Source organism: Chiloscyllium punctatum, chromosome 22 (assembly GCF_047496795.1).
Source record: "Chiloscyllium punctatum isolate Juve2018m chromosome 22, sChiPun1.3, whole genome shotgun sequence".
Taxonomy (NCBI): domain Eukaryota; kingdom Metazoa; phylum Chordata; class Chondrichthyes; order Orectolobiformes; family Hemiscylliidae; genus Chiloscyllium; species Chiloscyllium punctatum.
Genome location: NC_092760.1, coordinates 4,261,546 through 4,277,906, shown reverse-complemented (window position 1 = coordinate 4,277,906; position 16,361 = coordinate 4,261,546).

Here is a 16,361-nt window from a genome sequence, read left to right as displayed (position 1 = left end):
TGTTTCAGCCCCTCTGTTTCAGCCCCTCTGTTTCAGTCCCTCTGTTTCTCGCCCTCTGTTTCTCTCCCTCTGTTTCAGCCCCTCTGTTTCAGCCCCTCTTTTTCTCGCCCTCTGTTTCAGCCCCTCTGTTTCTCGCCCTCTGTTTCAGCCCCTCTGTTTCAGCCCCTCTGTTTCAGCCCCTCTGTTTCTCCCCCTCATTCAGCCCCTCTGTTTCTCGCCCTCTGTTTCAGCCCATCTATTTCTCGCCCTCTGTTTCAGCCCCTCTGCTTCAGCCCCTCTGTTTCAGCCCCTCTGTTTCAGCCCCACTGTTTCTCGCCCTCTGTTTCAGCCCCTCTGTTTCTCGCCCTCTGTTTCAGCCCCTCTGTTTCTCGACCTCTGTTTCAGCCCCTCTGTTTCAGCCCCTCTGTTTCAGTCCCTCTGTTTCTCGCCCTCTGTTTCTCGCCCACTGTTTCAGCCCCTCTGTTTCAGTCCCTCTGTTTCTCGCCCTCTGTTTCTCGCCCTCTGTTTCAGCCCCTCTGTTTCAGCCCCTCTGTTTCAGTCCCTCTGTTTCTCGCCGTCTGTTTCAGCCCCTCTGTTTCACGCCCTCTGTTTCAGCCCCTCTGTTTCTCGCCCTCTTTATCAGCATCTCTGTTTCAGCCCCTCTGTTTCAGCCCCTCTGTTTCTGGTCCTCTGTTTCTCGCCTTCTGTTTCTCGCCCTCTGTTTCAGCCCCTCTGTTTCTCGCCCTCTGTTTCAGCCCCTCTATTTCAGCCCCTCTGATTCAGCCCCACTGATTCAGCCCCTCTGCTTCTCGCCCTCTGTTTCAGCCCCTCTGTTTCAGCCCCTCTGTTTCTCGCCCTCTGTTTCAGCCCCTCTGTTTCTCGCCCTCTGTTTCAGCCTCTCTGTTTCTCGCCCTCTGTTTCAGCCCCTCTGTTTCAGCCCCTCTGTTTCAGCCCCTCTGTTTCAGCCCCTCTGTTTCTCGCCCTCTGTTTCATCCCCTCTGTTTCTCGCCCTCTGTTTCAGCCCCTCTGTTTTTCGCCCCTGTTTCAGCCCATCTGATTCAGCCCCTCTGTTTCTGCCCCTCTGATTCAGCCCCTCTGTTTCAGCCCCTCTGTTCCAGCCCCTCTGTTTCAGCCCCTCTGTTTCATCCCCTCTGTGTCTGGCCCTCTGTTTCTCACCCTCTGTTTCTCGCCCTCTGTTTCAGCCCCTCTGTATTTCGCCCTCTGTTTCAGCCCCTCTGTTTCTCGCCCTCTGTTTAAGGCTCTCTGTTTCAGCCCGTCTGTTTCAGCCCCTCTGTTTCAGCCCCTCTGTTTCTCGCCCTCAGTTTCTCGTCCCCTGTTTCAGCCCCTTTGTTTCTCGCCCTCTGTTTCTGCCCCTCTGTTTCAGCCCCTCTGTTTCAGCCCCTCTGTTTCTCGCCTTCTGTTTCTCGCCCTCTGTGTCAGCCCCTCTGTTTCTCGCCCTCTGTTTCAGCCCCTCTATTTCAGCCCCTCTGATTCTGCCCCTCTCATTCAGCCCCTCTGTTTCTCGCCCTCTGTTTCAGCCCTTCTGTTTCAGCCCCTCTGTTTCAGCCCCTCTGTTTCTCGCCCTCTGTTTCAGCCCCTCTGTTTCTCGCCCTCTGTTTCTGCCCCTCTGTTTCTCGCCCTCTGTTTCAGCCCCTCTGTTTCAGCCCCTGTGTTTCAGCCCCTCTGTTTCAGCCCCTCTGTTTCTCGCCCTCTGTTTCTGCCCCTTTGATTTAGCCCCTCTGTTTCAGCCCCCCTGTTTCAGCCCCTCTGTTTCTCGCCCTCTGTTTCAGCCCCTCTGTTTCGCGCTCTCTGTTTCAGCCCCTCTGTTTCAGCCACTCTGTTTCTCGCCCTCTGTTTCTGCCTCTCTGTTTCTCGCCCTCAGTTTCAGCCCCTCTGTTTCTCGCCCTCTGTTTCAGCCCCTCTGCTTCAGCCCCTCTGTTTCAGCCCCTCTGTTTCAGCCCCACTGTTTCTTGCCATCTGTTTCAGCCCCTCTGTTTCTCGCCCTCTGTTTCAGTCCCTCTGTTTCTCGCCCTCTGTTTCAGCCACTCTGTTTCAGCCCCTCTGTTTCAGTCCCTCTGTTTCTCGCCCTCTGTTTCTCGCCCTCTGTTTCAGCCCCTCTGTTTCAGCCCCTCTGTTTCAGTCCCTCTGTTTCTCGCCCTCTGTTTCAGCCCCTCTGTTTCTCGCCCTCTGTTTCAGCACCTCTGTTTCAGCCCCTCTGTTTCTCGCCCTCTGTTTCAGCCCATCTATTTCTCGCCCTCTGTTTCAGCCCCTCTGCTTCAGCCTCTCTGTTTCAGCCCCTCTGTTTCAACCCCTCTGTTTCTCGCCCTCTGTTTCAGCCCCTCTGTTTCTCGCCCTCTGTTTCAGCCCCTCTGTTTCAGTCCCTCTGTTTCTCGCCCTCTGTTTCTCGCCCTCTGTTTCAGCCCCTCTGTTTCAGCCCCTCTGTTTCAGTCCCACTGTTTCTCGCCCTCTGTTTCTCGCCCTCTGTTTCAGCCCCACTGTTTCTCGCCCTCTGTTTCATCCCCTCTGTTTCTCGCCCTCTGTTTCAACCCCTCTGTTTCAGCTCCTCTGTTTCAGCCCCTCTGTTTCAGATCCTCTGTTTCTCGCCCTCTTTTTCAGCCCCTCTGTTTCTCGCCCTCTGTTTCAGCCTCTCTGTTTCTCGCCCTCTGTTTCAGCCCCTCTGTTTCTCGCCCTCTGTTTCAGCCCCTCTGTTTCAGCCCCTCTGTTTCTCGCCCTCTGTTTCAGCCCCTCTGTTTGTCGCTCTCTGTTTCAGCCCCTCTGTTTCAGCCTCTCTGTTTCTCGCCCTCTGTTTCTGCCCCTCTGTTTCTCGCCCTCTGTTTCAGCCCCTCTGATTCAGCCCCTCTGCTTCAGCCCCTCTGAATCAGCCCCTCTCTTTCTCGCCCTCTGTTTCAGCCCCTCTATTTCAGCCACTCTGATTCAGCCCCTCTGATTCAGCCCCTCTGTTTCTCGCCCTCTGTTTCAGCCCCTCTGTTTCAGCCATTCTGTTTCAGCCCCTCTGTTTCAGCCTCTCTGTTTCTCGCCATCTGTTTCATCCCCTCTGTTTCTCGCCCTATGTTTCTGCCCCTCTGTTTCTCGCCCTCTGTTTCAGCCCCTCTGTTTCAGCCCCTCTGTTTCAGCCCCTCTGTTTCAGCCCCTCTGTTTCTCGCCCTCTGTTTCAGCCCCTCTGTTTCTCGCCCTCTGTTTCTGCCCCTCTGATTTAGCCCCTCTGTTTCAGCCCCTCTGTTTCAGCCCCTCTGTTTCTCGCCCTCTGTTTCAGCCCCTCTGTTTCGCGCTTCTGTGTCAGCCCCTCTGTTTCAGCCACTCTGTTTCTCGCCCTCTGTTTCTGCCCCCCTGTTTCTCGCCCTCAGTTTCAGCCCCTCTGTTTCTCGCCCTCTGTTTCAGCCCCTCCAATTCAGCCCCTCTGTTTCAGCCCCTCTGAATCAGCCCCTCTGATTCAGCCCCTCTGTTTCTCGCCCTCTGTTTCTGCCCCTCTGATTTAGCCCCTCTGTTTCAGCCCCTCTGTTTCAGCCCCTCTGTTTCTCGCCCTCTGTTTCAGCCCCTCTGTTTGTCGCTCTCTGTTTCAGCCCCTCTGTTTCAGCCTCTCTGTTTCTCGCCCTCTGTTTCTGCCCCTCTGTTTCTCGCCCTCTGTTTCAGCCCCTCTGATTCAGCCCCTCTGCTTCAGCCCCTCTGAATCAGCCCCTCTGTTTCTCGCCCTCTTTTTCAGCCCCTCTATTTCAGCCCCTCTGATTCAGCCCCTCTGATTCAGCCCCTCTGTTTCTCGCCCTCTGTTTCAGCCCCTCTGTTTCAGCCCTTCTGTTTCAGCCCCTCTGTTTCAGCCTGTCTGTTTCTCGCCCTCTGTTTCATCCCCTCTGTTTCTCGCCCTCTGTTTGTGCCCCTCTGTTTCTCGCCCTCTGTTTCATCCCCTCTGTTTCAGCCCCTCTGTTTATCGCCCTCTGTTTCAGCCCCTCTGTTTCTCGCCCTCTGTTTCAGCCCCTCTGTTTCTCACCCACTGTTTCAGCCCCTCTGATTCAGCCCCTCTGTTTCTCTCCCTCTGTTTCAGCCCCTCTATTTCTCGCCCTCTGTTTCAGCCCCTCTGTTTCAGCCCCTCTGTTTCAGCCCCTCTGTTTCTCGCCCTTATTCAGCCCCTCTGTTTCTTGCCCTCTGTTTCAGCGCCTCTGTTTCTCGCCCTCTGTTTCAGCCCATCTAATACTCGCCCTCTGTTTCAGCCCCTCTGATTCAGCCCCTCTGTTTCTCACCCTCTGTTTCAGCCCATCTGTTTCTCGCCCTCTGTTTCAGCCCCTCTGTTTCTCGCACTCTGTTTCAGCCCCTCTGTTTCTTGCCCTCTGTTTCAGCCCCTCTGTTTCAGCCCCTCTGTTTCAGTCCCTCTGTTTCTCGCCCTCTGTTTCTCGCCCTCTGTTTCAGCCCCTCAGTTTCAGCCCCTCTGTTTCAGTCCCTCTGTTTCTCGCCCTCTGTTTCTCGCCCTCTGTTTCAGCCCCTCTGTTTCTCGCCCTCTGTTTCACCCCCTCTGTTTCTCGCCCTCTGTTTCAGCCCGTCTGTTTCAGCCACTCTGTTTCAGCCCCTCTGTTTCAGACCCTCTGTTTCTCGCCCTCTGTTTCAGCCCCTCAGTTTCTCGCCCACTGCTTCAGCCCCTCTGATTCAGCACCTCTGTTTCAGCCCCTCTGAATCAGCCCCTCTGATTCAGCCCCTCTGTTTCTCGCCCTCTGTTTCTGCCCCTCTGATTTAGCCCCTCTGTTTCAGCCCCTCTGTTTCATCCCCTATGTTTCTCGCCCTCTGTTTCAGCCCCTCTGTTTGTCGCTCTCTGTTTCAGCCCCTCTGTTTCAGCCTCTCTGTTTCTCGCCCTCTGTTTCTGCCCCTCTGTTTCTCGCCCTCTGTTTCAGCCCCTCTGATTCAGCCCCTCTGCTTCAGCCCCTCTGAATCAGCCCCTCTGTTTCTCGCCCTCTGTTTCAGCCCCTCTATTTCAGCCCCTCTGATTCAGCCCCTCTGATTCAGCCCCTCTGTTTCTCGCACTCTGTTTCAGTCCCTCTGTTTCAGCCATTCTTTTTCAGCCCCTCTGTTTCAGCCTCTCTGTTTCTCGCCATCTGTTTCATCCCCTCTGTTTCTCGCCCTCTGTTTCTGCCCCTCTGTTTCTCGCCCTCTGTTTCAGCCCCTCTGTTTCAGCCCCTCTGTTTCAGCCCCTCTGTTTCTCGCCCTCTGTTTCAGCTCCTCTGTTTCTCGCCCTCTGTTTCAGCCCCTCTGTTTCTCGCCCACTGTTTCAGCCCCTCTGATTCAGCCCCTCTGTTTCTCGCCCTCTGTTTCAGCCCCTCTGTTTCTCCCCCTCTGTTTCAGCCCCTCTGTTTCAGCCCCTCTGTTTCAGCCCCTCTGTTTCTCGCCCTCATTCAGCCCCTCTGTTTCTCGCCATCTGTTTCAGCCCATCTATTTCTCGCCCTCTGTTTCAGCCCCTCTGCTTCAGCCTCTCTGTTTCAGCCCCTCTGTTTCAACCCCTCTGTTTCTCGCCCTCTGTTTCAGCCCCTCTGTTTCTCGCCCTCTGTTTCAGCCCCTCTGTTTCAGTCCCTCTGTTTCTCGCCCTCTGTTTCTCGCCCTCTGTTTCAGCCCCTCTGTTTCAGCCCCTCTGTTTCAGTCCCACTGTTTCTCGCCCTCTGTTTCTCGCCCTCTGTTTCAGCCCCACTGTTTCTCGCCCTCTGTTTCATCCCCTCTGTTTCTCGCCCTCTGTTTCAACCCCTCTGTTTCAGCCCGTCTGTTTCAGCCCCTCTGTTTCAGATCCTCTGTTTCTCGCCCTCTTTTTCAGCCCCTCTGTTTCTCGCCCTCTGTTTCAGCCTCTCTGTTTCTCGCCCTCTGTTTCAGCCCCTCTGTTTCTCGCCCTCTGTTTCAGCCCCTCTGTTTCAGCCCCTCTGTTTCTCGCCCTCTGTTTCAGCCCCTCTGTTTGTCGCTCTCTGTTTCAGCCCCTCTGTTTCAGCCTCTCTGTTTCTCGCCCTCTGTTTCTGCCCCTCTGTTTCTCGCCCTCTGTTTCAGCCCCTCTGATTCAGCCCCTCTGCTTCAGCCCCTCTGAATCAGCCCCTCTGTTTCTCGCCCTCTGTTTCAGCCCCTCTATCTGAGCCCCTCTGATTCAGCCCCTCTGATTCAGCCCCTCTGTTTCTCGCCCTCTGTTTCAGCCCCTCTGTTTCAGCCATTCTGTTTCAGCCCCTCTGTTTCAGCCTCTCTGTTTCTCGCCATCTGTTTCATCCCCTCTGTTTCTCGCCCTCTGTTTCTGCCCCTCTGTTTCTCGCCCTCTGTTTCAGCCCCTCTGTTCCAGCCCCTCTGTTTCAGCCCCTCTGTTTCTCGCCCTCTGTTTCAGCTCCTCTGTTTCTCGCCCTCTGTTTCAGCCCCTCTGTTTCTCGCCCACTGTTTCAGCCCCTCTGATTCAGCCCCTCTGTTTCTCGCCCTCTGTTTCAGCCCCTCTGTTTCTCGCCCTCTGTTTCAGCCCCTCTGTTTCAGCCCCTCTGTTTAGCCCCTCTGTTTCTCGCCCTCATTCAGCCCCTATGTTTCTCACCCTCTGTTTCAGTCCATCTATTTCTCGCCCTCTGTTTCAGCCCCTCTGCTTCAGCCTCTCTGTTTCAGCTCCTCTGTTTCTCGCCCTCTGTTTCAGCCCCTCTGTTTCAGCCCCTCTGTTTCAGTCCCTCTGTTACTCGCCCTCTGTTTCTCGCCCTCTGTTTCAGCCCCTCTGTTTCAGCCCCTCTGTTTCAGTCCCACTGTTTCTCGCCCTCTGTTTCTCGCCCTCTGTTTCAGCCCCTCTGTTTCTCGCCCTCTGTTTCATCCCCTCTGTTTCAGCCCCTCTGTTTCTCGCCCTCTGTTTCAGCGCCTCTGTTTCTCGCCCTCTGTTTCAGCCCATCTATTTCTCGCCCTCTGTTTCAGCCCCTCTGTTTCTCGCCCTCTATTTCAGCCCCTCTGTTTCAGCCCCTCTGTTTCTCGACCTCTGTTTCAGCCCCTCTGTTTCTCGCGCTCTGTTTCAGCCCCTCTGATTCTCGCCCTCTGTTTCAGCCCCTCTGTTTCAGCCCCTCTGTTTCAGTCCCTCTGTTTCTCGCCCTCTGTTTCTCTCCCTCTGTTTCAGCCCCTCTGTTTCAGCCCCTCTTTTTCTCGCCCTCTGTTTCAGCCCCTCTGTTTCTCGCCCTCTGTTTCAGCCCCTCTGTTTCAGCCCCTCTGTTTCAGCCCCTCTGAAACTCCCCCTCATTCAGCCCCTCTGTTTCTCGCCCTCTGTTTCAGCCCATCTATTTCTCGCCCTCTGTTTCAGCCCCTCTGCTTCAGCCCCTCTGTTTCAGCCCCTCTGTTTCAGCCCCACTGTTTCTCGCCCTCTGTTTCAGCCCCTCTGTTTCTCGCCCTCTGTTTCAGCCCCTCTGTTTCTCGACCTCTGTTTCAGCCCCTCTGTTTCAGCCCCTCTGTTTCAGTCCCTCTGTTTCTCGCCCTCTGTTTCTCGCCCACTGTTTCAGCCCCTCTGTTTCAGTCCCTCTGTTTCTCGCCCTCTGTTTCTCGCCCTCTGTTTCAGCCCCTCTGTTTCAGCCCCTCTGTTTCAGTCCCTCTGTTTCTCGCCCTCTGTTTCAGCCCCTCTGTTTCTCGCCCTCTGTTTCAGCCCCTCTGTTTCTCGCCCTCTTTATCAGCATCTCTGTTTCAGCCCCTCTGTTTCAGCCCCTCTGTTTCTGGTCCTCTGTTTCTCGCCTTCTGTTTCTCGCCCTCTGTTTCAGCCCCTCTGTTTCTCGCCCTCTGTTTCAGCCCCTCTATTTCAGCCCCTCTGATTCAGCCCCACTGATTCAGCCCCTCTGCTTCTCGCCCTCTGTTTCAGCCCCTCTGTTTCAGCCCCTCTGTTTCTCGCCCTCTGTTTCAGCCCCTCTGTTTCTCGCCCTCTGTTTCAGCCTCTCTGTTTCTCGCCCTCTGTTTCAGCCCCTCTGTTTCAGCCCCTCTGTTTCAGCCCCTCTGTTTCAGCCCCTCTGTTTCTCGCCCTCTGTTTCATCCCCTCTGTTTCTCGCCCTCTGTTTCAGCCCCTCTGTTTTTCGCCCCTGTTTCAGCCCATCTGATTCAGCCCCTCTGTTTCTGCCCCTCTGATTCAGCCCCTCTGTTTCAGCCCCTCTGTTCCAGCACCTCTGTTTCAGCCCCTCTGTTTCATCCCCTCTGTTTCTGGCCCTCTGTTTCTCACCCTCTGTTTCTCGCCCTCTGTTTCAGCCCCTCTGTATTTCGCCCTCTGTTTCAGCCCCTCTGTTTCTCGCCCTCTGTTTAAGGCTCTCTGTTTCAGCCCGTCTGTTTCAGCCCCTCTGTTTCAGCCCTTCTGTTTCTCGCCCTCAGTTTCTCGTCCGCTGTTTCAGCCCCTTTGTTTCTCGCCCTCTGATTCAGCCCCTCTGTTTCAGCCCCTCTGTTTCAGCCCCTCTGTTTCTCGCCTTCTGTTTCTCGCCCTCTGTGTCAGCCCCTCTGTTTCTCGCCCTCTGTTTCAGATCCTCTATTTCAGCCCCTCTGATTCTGCCCCTCTCATTCAGCCCCTCTGTTTCTCGCCCTCTGTTTCAGCCCTTCTGTTTCAGCCCCTCTGTTTCAGCCCCTCTGTTTCTCGCCCTCTGTTTCAGCCCCTCTGTTTCTCGCCCTCTGTTTCTGCCCCTCTGTTTCTCGCCCTCTGTTTCAGCCCCTCTGTTTCAGCCCCTGTGTTTCAGCCCCTCTGTTTCAGCCCCTCTGTTTCTCGCCCTCTGTTTCTGCCCCTTTGATTTAGCCCCTCTGTTTCAGCCCCCCTGTTTCAGCCCCTCTGTTTCTCGCCCTCTGTTTCAGCCCCTCTGTTTCGCGCTCTCTGTTTCAGCCCCTCTGTTTCAGCCACTCTGTTTCTCGCCCTCTGTTTCTGCCCCTCTGTTTCTCGCCCTCAGTTTCAGCCCCTCTGTTTCTCGCCCTCTGTTTCAGCCCCTCTGCTTCAGCCCCTCTGTTTGAGGCCCCACTGTTTCTTGCCATCTGTTTCAGCCCCTCTGTTTCTCGCCCTCTGTTTCAGTCCCTCTGTTTCTCGCCCTCTGTTTCAGCCACTCTGTTTCAGCCCCTCTGTTTCAGTCCCTCTGTTTCTCGCCCTCTGTTTCTCGCCCTCTGTTTCAGCCCCTCTGTTTCAGCCCCTCTGTTTCAGTCCCTCTGTTTCTCGCCCTCTGTTTCATCCCCTCTGTTTCTCGCCCTCTGTTTCAGCACCTCTGTTTCAGCCCCTCTGTTTCTCGCCCTCTGTTTCAGCCCATCTATTTCTCGCCCTCTGTTTCAGCCCCTCTGCTTCAGCCTCTCTGTTTCAGCCCCTCTGTTTCAACCCCTCTGTTTCTCGCCCTCTGTTTCAGCCCCTCTGTTTCTCGCCCTCTGTTTCAGCCCCTCTGTTTCAGTCCCTCTGTTTCTCGCCCTCTGTTTCTCGCCCTCTGTTTCAGCCCCTCTGTTTCAGCCCCTCTGTTTCAGTCCCACTGTTTCTCGCCCTCTGTTTCTCGCCCTCTGTTTCAGCCCCACTGTTTCTCGCCCTCTGTTTCATCCCCTCTGTTTCTCGCCCTCTGTTTCAACCCCTCTGTTTCAGCTCCTCTGTTTCAGCCCCTCTGTTTCAGATCCTCTGTTTCTCGCCCTCTTTTTCAGCCCCTCTGTTTCTCGCCCTCTGTTTCAGCCTCTCTGTTTCTCGCCCTCTGTTTCAGCCCCTCTGTTTCTCGCCCTCTGTTTCAGCCCCTCTGTTTCAGCCCCTCTGTTTCTCGCCCTCTGTTTCAGCCCCTCTGTTTGTCGCTCTCTGTTTCAGCCCCTCTGTTTCAGCCTCTCTGTTTCTCGCCCTCTGTTTCTGCCCCTCTGTTTCTCGCCCTCTGTTTCAGCCCCTCTGATTCAGCCCCTCTGCTTCAGCCCCTCTGAATCAGCCCCTCTGTTTCTCGCCCTCTGTTTCAGCCCCTCTATTTCAGCCCCTCTGATTCAGCCCCTCTGATTCAGCCCCTCTGTTTCTCGCCCTCTGTTTCAGCCCCTCTGTTTCAGCCATTCTGTTTCAGCCCCTCTGTTTCAGCCTCTCTGTTTCTCGCCATCTGTTTCATCCCCTCTGTTTCTCGCCCTCTGTTTCTGCCCCTCTGTTTCTCGCCCTCTGTTTCAGCCCCTCTGTTCCAGCCCCTCTGTTTCAGCCCCTCTGTTTCTCGCCCACTGTTTCAGCTCCTCTGTTTCTCGCCCTCTGTTTCAGCCCCTCTGTTTCTCGCCCACTGTTTCAGCCCCTCTGATTCAGCCCCTCTGTTTCTCGCCCTCTGTTTCAGCCCCTCTGTTTCTCGCCCTCTGTTTCAGCCCCTCTGTTTCAGCCCCTCTGTTTCAGCCCCTCTGTTTCTCGCCCTCATTCAGCCCCTATGTTTCTTTCCCTCTGTTTCAGCCCATCTATTTCTCGCCCCCTGTTTCAGCCCCTCTGCTTCAGCCTCTCTGTTTCAGCCCCTCTGTTTCAGCCCCTCTGTTTCTCGCCCTCTGTTTCAGCCCCTCTGTTTCTCGCCCTCTGTTTCAGCTCCTCTGTTTCTCGCCCTCTGTTTCAGCCCCTCTGTTTCAGCCCCTCTGTTTCAGTCCCTCTGTTTCTCGCCCTCTGTTTCTCGCCCTCTGTTTCAGCCCCTCTGTTTCAGCCCCTCTGTTTCAGTCCCACTGTTTCTCGCCCTCTGTTTCTCGCCCTCTGTTTCAGCCCCTCTGTTTCTCGCCCTCTGTTTCAGCCCCTCTGTTTCAGCCCCTCTGTTTCAGTCCCTCTGTTTCAGCCCATCTATTTCTCGCCCTCTGTTTCAGCCCCTCTGTTTCAGCCACTCTGTTTCAGCCCCTCTGTTTCAGCCCCTCTGTTTCTCGACCTCTGTTTCAGCCCCTCTGTTTCTCGCGCTCTGTTTCAGCCCCTCTGATTCTCGCCCTCTGTTTCAGCCCCTCTGTTTCAGCCCCTCTGTTTCAGTCCCTCTGTTTCTCGCCCTCTGTTTCTCGCCCTCTGTTTCAACCCCTCTGTTTCAGCCCCTCTGTTTCAGCCCCTCTGTTTCAGATCCTCTGTTTCTCGCCCTCTTTTTCAGCCCCTCTGTTTCAGCCCCTCTGTTTCAGCCCCTCTGTTTCAGCCCCTATGTTTCTCGCCCTCATTCAGCCCCTCTGTTTCTCGCCCTCTGTTTCAGCCCCTCTGTTTCAGCCCCTCTGTTTCAGTCCCACTGTTTCTCGCCCTCTGTTTCTCGCCCTCTGTTTCAGCCCCTCTGTTTCTCGCCCTCTGTTTCATCCCCTCTGTTTCAGCCCCTCTGTTTCTCGCCCTCTGTTTCAGCGCCTCTGTTTCTCGCCCTCTGTTTCAGCCCATCTATTTCTCGCCCTCTGTTTCAGCCCCTCTGCTTCAGCCCCTCTGTTTCAGCCTCTCTGTTTCAGCCCCACTGTTTCTCGCCCTCTGTTTCAGCCCCTCTGTTTCTCGCCCTCTGTTTCAGCCCCTCTGTTTCTCGCCCTCTGTTTCAGCCCCTCTGTTTCAGCCCCTCTGTTTCAGTCCCTCTGTTTCTCGCCCTCTGTTTCTCGCCCTCTGTTTCAGCCCCTCTGTTTCAGTCCCTCTGTTTCAGTCCCTCTGTTTCTCGCCCTCTGTTTCAGCCCCTCTGTTTCTCGCCCTCTGTTTCAGCCCCTCTGTTTCTCGCCCTCTTTATCAGCATCTCTGTTTCAGCCCCTCTGTTTCAGCCCCTCTGTTTCAGCTCCTCTGTTTCTCGCCTTCTGTTTCTCGCCCTCTGTTTCAGCCCCTCTGTTTCTCGGCCTCTCTTTCAGCCCCTCTATTTCAGCCCCTCTGATTCAGCCCCACTGATTCAGCCCCTCTGCTTCTCGCCCTCTGTTTCAGCCCCTCTGTTTCAGCCCCTCTGTTTCTCGCCCTCTGTTTCAGTCCCTCTGTTTCTCGCCCTCTGTTTCAGCCTCTCTGTTTCTCGCTCTCTGTTTCAGCCCCTCTGTTTCAGCCCCTCTGTTTCAGCCCCTCTGTTTCAGCCCCTCTGTTTCTCGCCCTCTGTTTCATCCCCTCTGTTTCTCGCCCTCTGTTTCAGCCCCTCTGTTTTTCGCCCCTGTTTCAGCCCATCTGATTCAGCCCCTCTGTTTCTGCCCCTCTGATTCAGCCCCTCTGTTTCAGCTCCTCTGTTCCAGCCCCTCTGTTTCATCCCCTCTGTTTCTGGCCCTCTGTTTCTCACCCTCTGTTTCTCGCCCTCTGTTTCAGCCCCTCTGTATTTCGCCCTCTGTTTCAGCCCGTCTGTTTCTCGCCCTCTGTTTCAGGCTCTCTGTTTCAGCCCGTCTGTTTCAGCCCCTCTGTTTCAACCCCTCTGTTTCTCGCCCTCAGTTTCTCGTCCGCTGTTTCAGCCCCTTTGTTTCTCGCCCTCTGTTTCAGCCCCTCTGTTTCAGCCCCTCTGTTTCAGCCCCTCTGTTTCTCGCCTTCTGTTTCTCGCCCTCTGTGTCAGCCCCTCTGTTTATCGCCCTCTGTTTCAGCCCCTCTATTTCAGCCCCTCTGATTCTGCCCCTCTCATTCAGCCCCTCTGTTTCTCGCCCTCTGTTTCAGCTCTTCTGTTTCAGCCCCTCTGTTTCAGCCCCTCTGTTTCTCGCCCTCTGTTTCAGCCCCTCTGTTTCTCGCCCTCTGTTTCTGCCCCTCTGTTTCTCGCCCTCTGTTTCAGCCCCTCTGTTTCAGCCCCTGTGTTTCAGCCCCTCTGTTTCAGCCCCTCTGTTTCTCTCCCTCTGTTTCTGCCCCTTTGATTTAGCCCCTCTGTTTCAGCCCCTCTGTTTCAGCCCCTCTGTTTCTCGCCCTCTGTTTCAGCCCCTCTGTTTCGCGCTCTCTGTTTCAGCCCCTCTGTTTCAGCCACTCTGTTTCTCGCCCTCTGTTTCTGCCCCTCTGTTTCTTGCCCTCAGTTTCAGCCCCTCTGTTTCTCGCCCTCTGTTTCAGCCCCTCTGCTTCAGCCCCTCTGTTTCAGCCCCTCTGTTTCAGCCCCACTGTTTCTTGCCCTCTGTTTCAGCCCCTCTGTTTCTCGCCCTCTGTTTCAGTCCCTCTGTTTCTCGCCCTCTGTTTCAGCCCCTCTGTTTCAGCCCCTCTGTTTCAGTCCCTCTGTTTCTCGCCCTCTGTTTCACGCCCTCTGTTTCAGCCCCTCTGTTTCAGCCCCTCTGTTTCAGTCCCTCTGTTTCTCGCCCTCTGTTTCAGCCCCTCTGTTTCTCGCCCTCTGTTTCAGCCCCTCTGTTTCAGCCATTCTGTTTCAGCCCCTCTGTTTCAGCCTCTCTGTTTCTCGCCCTCTGTTTCAGCCCCTCTGTGTCTCGCCCACTGTTTCAGCCCCTCTGATTCAGCCCCTCTGTTTCTGGCCCTCTGTTTCAGCCCCTCTGTTTCTCGCCCTCTGTTTCAGCCCCTCTGTTTCAGCCCCTCTGTTTCTCGCCCTCAGTCAGCCCCTCTGTTTCTCGCCCTCTGTTTCAGCGCCTCTGTTTCTCGCCCTCTGTTTTAGCCCATCTATTTCTCGCCCTCTGTTTCAGCCCCTCTGCTTCAGCCCCTCTGTTTCAGCCACTCTGTTTCAGCCGCTCTGTTTCTCGCCCTCTGTTTCAGCCCCTCTGTTTCTTGCCCTCTGTTTCAGCCCCTCTGTTTCAGCCCCTCTGTTTCAGTCCCTCTGTTTCTCGCCCTCTGTTTCTCGCCCTCTGTTTCAGCCCCTCTGTTTCAGCCCCTCTGTTTCAGTCCCTCTGTTTCTCGCCCTCTGTTTCTCGCCCTATGTTTCAGCCCCTCTGTTTCTCGCCCTCTGTTTCAACCCCTCTGTTTCTCGCCCTCTGTTTCAGCCCCTCTGTTTCAGACCCTCTGTTTCAGCCCCTCTGTTTCAGATCCTCTGTTTCTCGCCCTCTGTTTCAGCCCCTCTGTTTCACGCCCTCTTTTTCAGCCCCTCTGTTTCTCGCCCTCTGTTTCAGCCTCTCTGTTTCTCGCCCTCTGTTTCAGCCCCTCTGTTTCTCGCCCTCTGTTTCAGCCCCTCTCTTTCAGCCCCTCTGTTTCTCGCCCTCTGTTTCAGCGCCTCTGTTTCTCGCACTCTGTTTCAGCCAATCTATTTCTCGCCCTCTGTTTCAGCCACTCTATTTCAGCCCCTCTGTTTCAGCCCCTCTGTTTCTCGACCTCTGTTTCAGCCCCTCTGTTTCTCGCACTCTGTTTCAGCCCCTCTGATTCTCGCCCTCTGTTTCAGCCCCTCTGTTTCAACCCCTCTGTTTCAGTCACTCTGTTTCTCGCCCTCTGCTTCTCGCCCTCAGCTTCTCTCCCTCTGTTTCAGCCCCTCTCTTTCAGCCCCTCTGTTTCTCGCCCTCTGTTTCAGCCCCTCTGTTTGTCGCTCTCTGTTTCAGCCCCTCCTTTTCAGCCCCTCTGTTTCTCGCCCTCTGTTTCAGCCCCTCTGTTTCTGACCCTCTGTTTCAGCCCCTCTGTTTCTCGCACACTGTTTCAGCCCCTCTGATTCAGCCCCTCTGTTTCTCGCCCTCTGCTTCAGCCCCTCTGTTTCAGCCCATCTGTTTCAGCCCCTCTATTTCTCGCCCTCTGTTTCAGCCCCTCTGTTTCTCGCCCTCTGTTTCAGCCCCTCTGTTTCTCGCCCTCTGTTTCAGCCCCTCTGTTTCAGCACCTCTGTTTCTCGCCCTCTGTTTCAGCTACTCTGTTTCTCGCCCTCTGTTTCATCCCCTCTGTTTCTCGCCCTCTGTTTCTCGCCCTCTGTTTCTCGCCCTCTGTTTCAGCCCCTCTGTTTCTCGCCCTCTGTTTCATCCCCTCTGTTTCTCGCCCTCTGTTTCAGCCCCTCTGTTTCAGCGCCTCTGTTTCAGCCCCTCTGTTTCAGACCCTCTGTTTCTCGCCCTCTGTTTCAGCCGCTCTATTTCTCGCCCTCTGTTTCAGCCCCTCTGTTTCTCGCCCTCAGTCAGCCCCTCTGTTTCTCGCCCTCTGTTTCAGCGCCTCTGTTTCTCGCCCTCTGTTTCTGCCCCTCTGATATAGCCCTCTGTTTCAGCCCCTCTGTTTCAGCCCCTCTGTTTCTCGCCCTCTGTTTCAGCCCCTCTGTTTGTCGCTCTCTGTTTCAGCCCCTCTGTTTCAGCCTCTCTGTTTCTCGCCCTCTGTTTCTGCCCCTCTGTTTCTCGCCCTCTGTTTCAGCCCCTCTGATTCAGCCCCTCTGCTTCAGCCCCTCTGAATCAGCCCCTCTGTTTCTCGCCCTCTGTTTCAGCCCCTCTATTTCAGCCCCTCTGATTCAGCGCCTCTGATTCAGCCCCTCTGTTTCTCGCCCTCTGTTTCAGCCCCTCTGTTTCAGCCATTCTGTTTCAGCCCCTCTGTTTCAGCCTCTCTGTTTCTCGCCCTCTGTTTCATCCCCTCTGTTTCTCGCCCTCTGTTTCAGCCCCTCTGTGTCTCGCCCACTGTTTCAGCCCCTCTGATTCAGCCCCTCTGTTTCTCGCCCTCTGTTTCAGCCCCTCTGTTTCAGCCCCTCTGTTTCTCGCCCTCAGTCAGCCCCGCTGTTTCTCGCCCTCTGTTTCAGCGCCTCTGTTTCTCGCCCTCTGTTTCAGCCCCTCTGTTTCTCGCCCTCTGTTTCAACCTCTCTGTTTCTCGCCCTCTGTTTCAGCCCCTCTGTTTCTCGCCCTCTGTTTCAGCCCCTCTTTTTCAGCCCCTCTGTTTCTCGCACTCTGTTTCAGCCCCTCTGATTCTCGCCCTCTGTTTCAGCCCCTCTGTTTCAACCCCTCTGTTTCAGTCACTCTGTTTCTCGCCCTCTGCTTCTCGCCCTCAGCTTCTCTCCCTCTGTTTCAGCCCCTCTCTTTCAGCCCCTCTGTTTCTCGCCCTCTGTTTCAGCCCCTCTGTTTGTCGCTCTCTGTTTCAGCCCCTCTGTTTCAGCCCCTCTGTTTCTCGCCCTCTGTTTCAGCCCCTCTGTTTCTGACCCTCTGTTTCAGCCCCTCTGTTTCTCGCACACTGTTTCAGCCCCTCTGATTCAGCCCCTCTGTTTCTCGCCCTCTGCTTCAGCCCCTCTGTTTCAGCCCATCTGTTTCAGCCCCTCTATTTCTCGCCCTCTGTTTCAGCCCCTCTGTTTCTCGCCCTCTGTTTCAGCCCCTCTGTTTCTCGCCCTCTGTTTCAGCCCCTGTGTTTCAGCCCCTCTGTTTCTCGCCCTCTGTTTCAGCCCCTCTGTTTCAGCCCCTCTGTTTCAGTCCCTCTGTTTCTCGCCCTCTGTTTCTCGCCCTCTGTTTCAGCCCCTCTGTTTCTCGCCCTCTGTTTCAGCCCCTCTGTTTCAGCACCTCTGTTTCTCGCCCTCTGTTTCAGCTACTCTGTTTCTCGCCCTCTGTTTCATCCCCTCTGTTTCTCGCCCTCTGTTTCTCGCCCTCTGTTTCTCGCCCTCTGTTTCAGCCCCTCTGTTTCTCGCCCTCTGTTTCATCCCCTCTGTTTCTCGCCCTCTGTTTCAGCCCCTCTGTTTCAGCGCCTCTGTTTC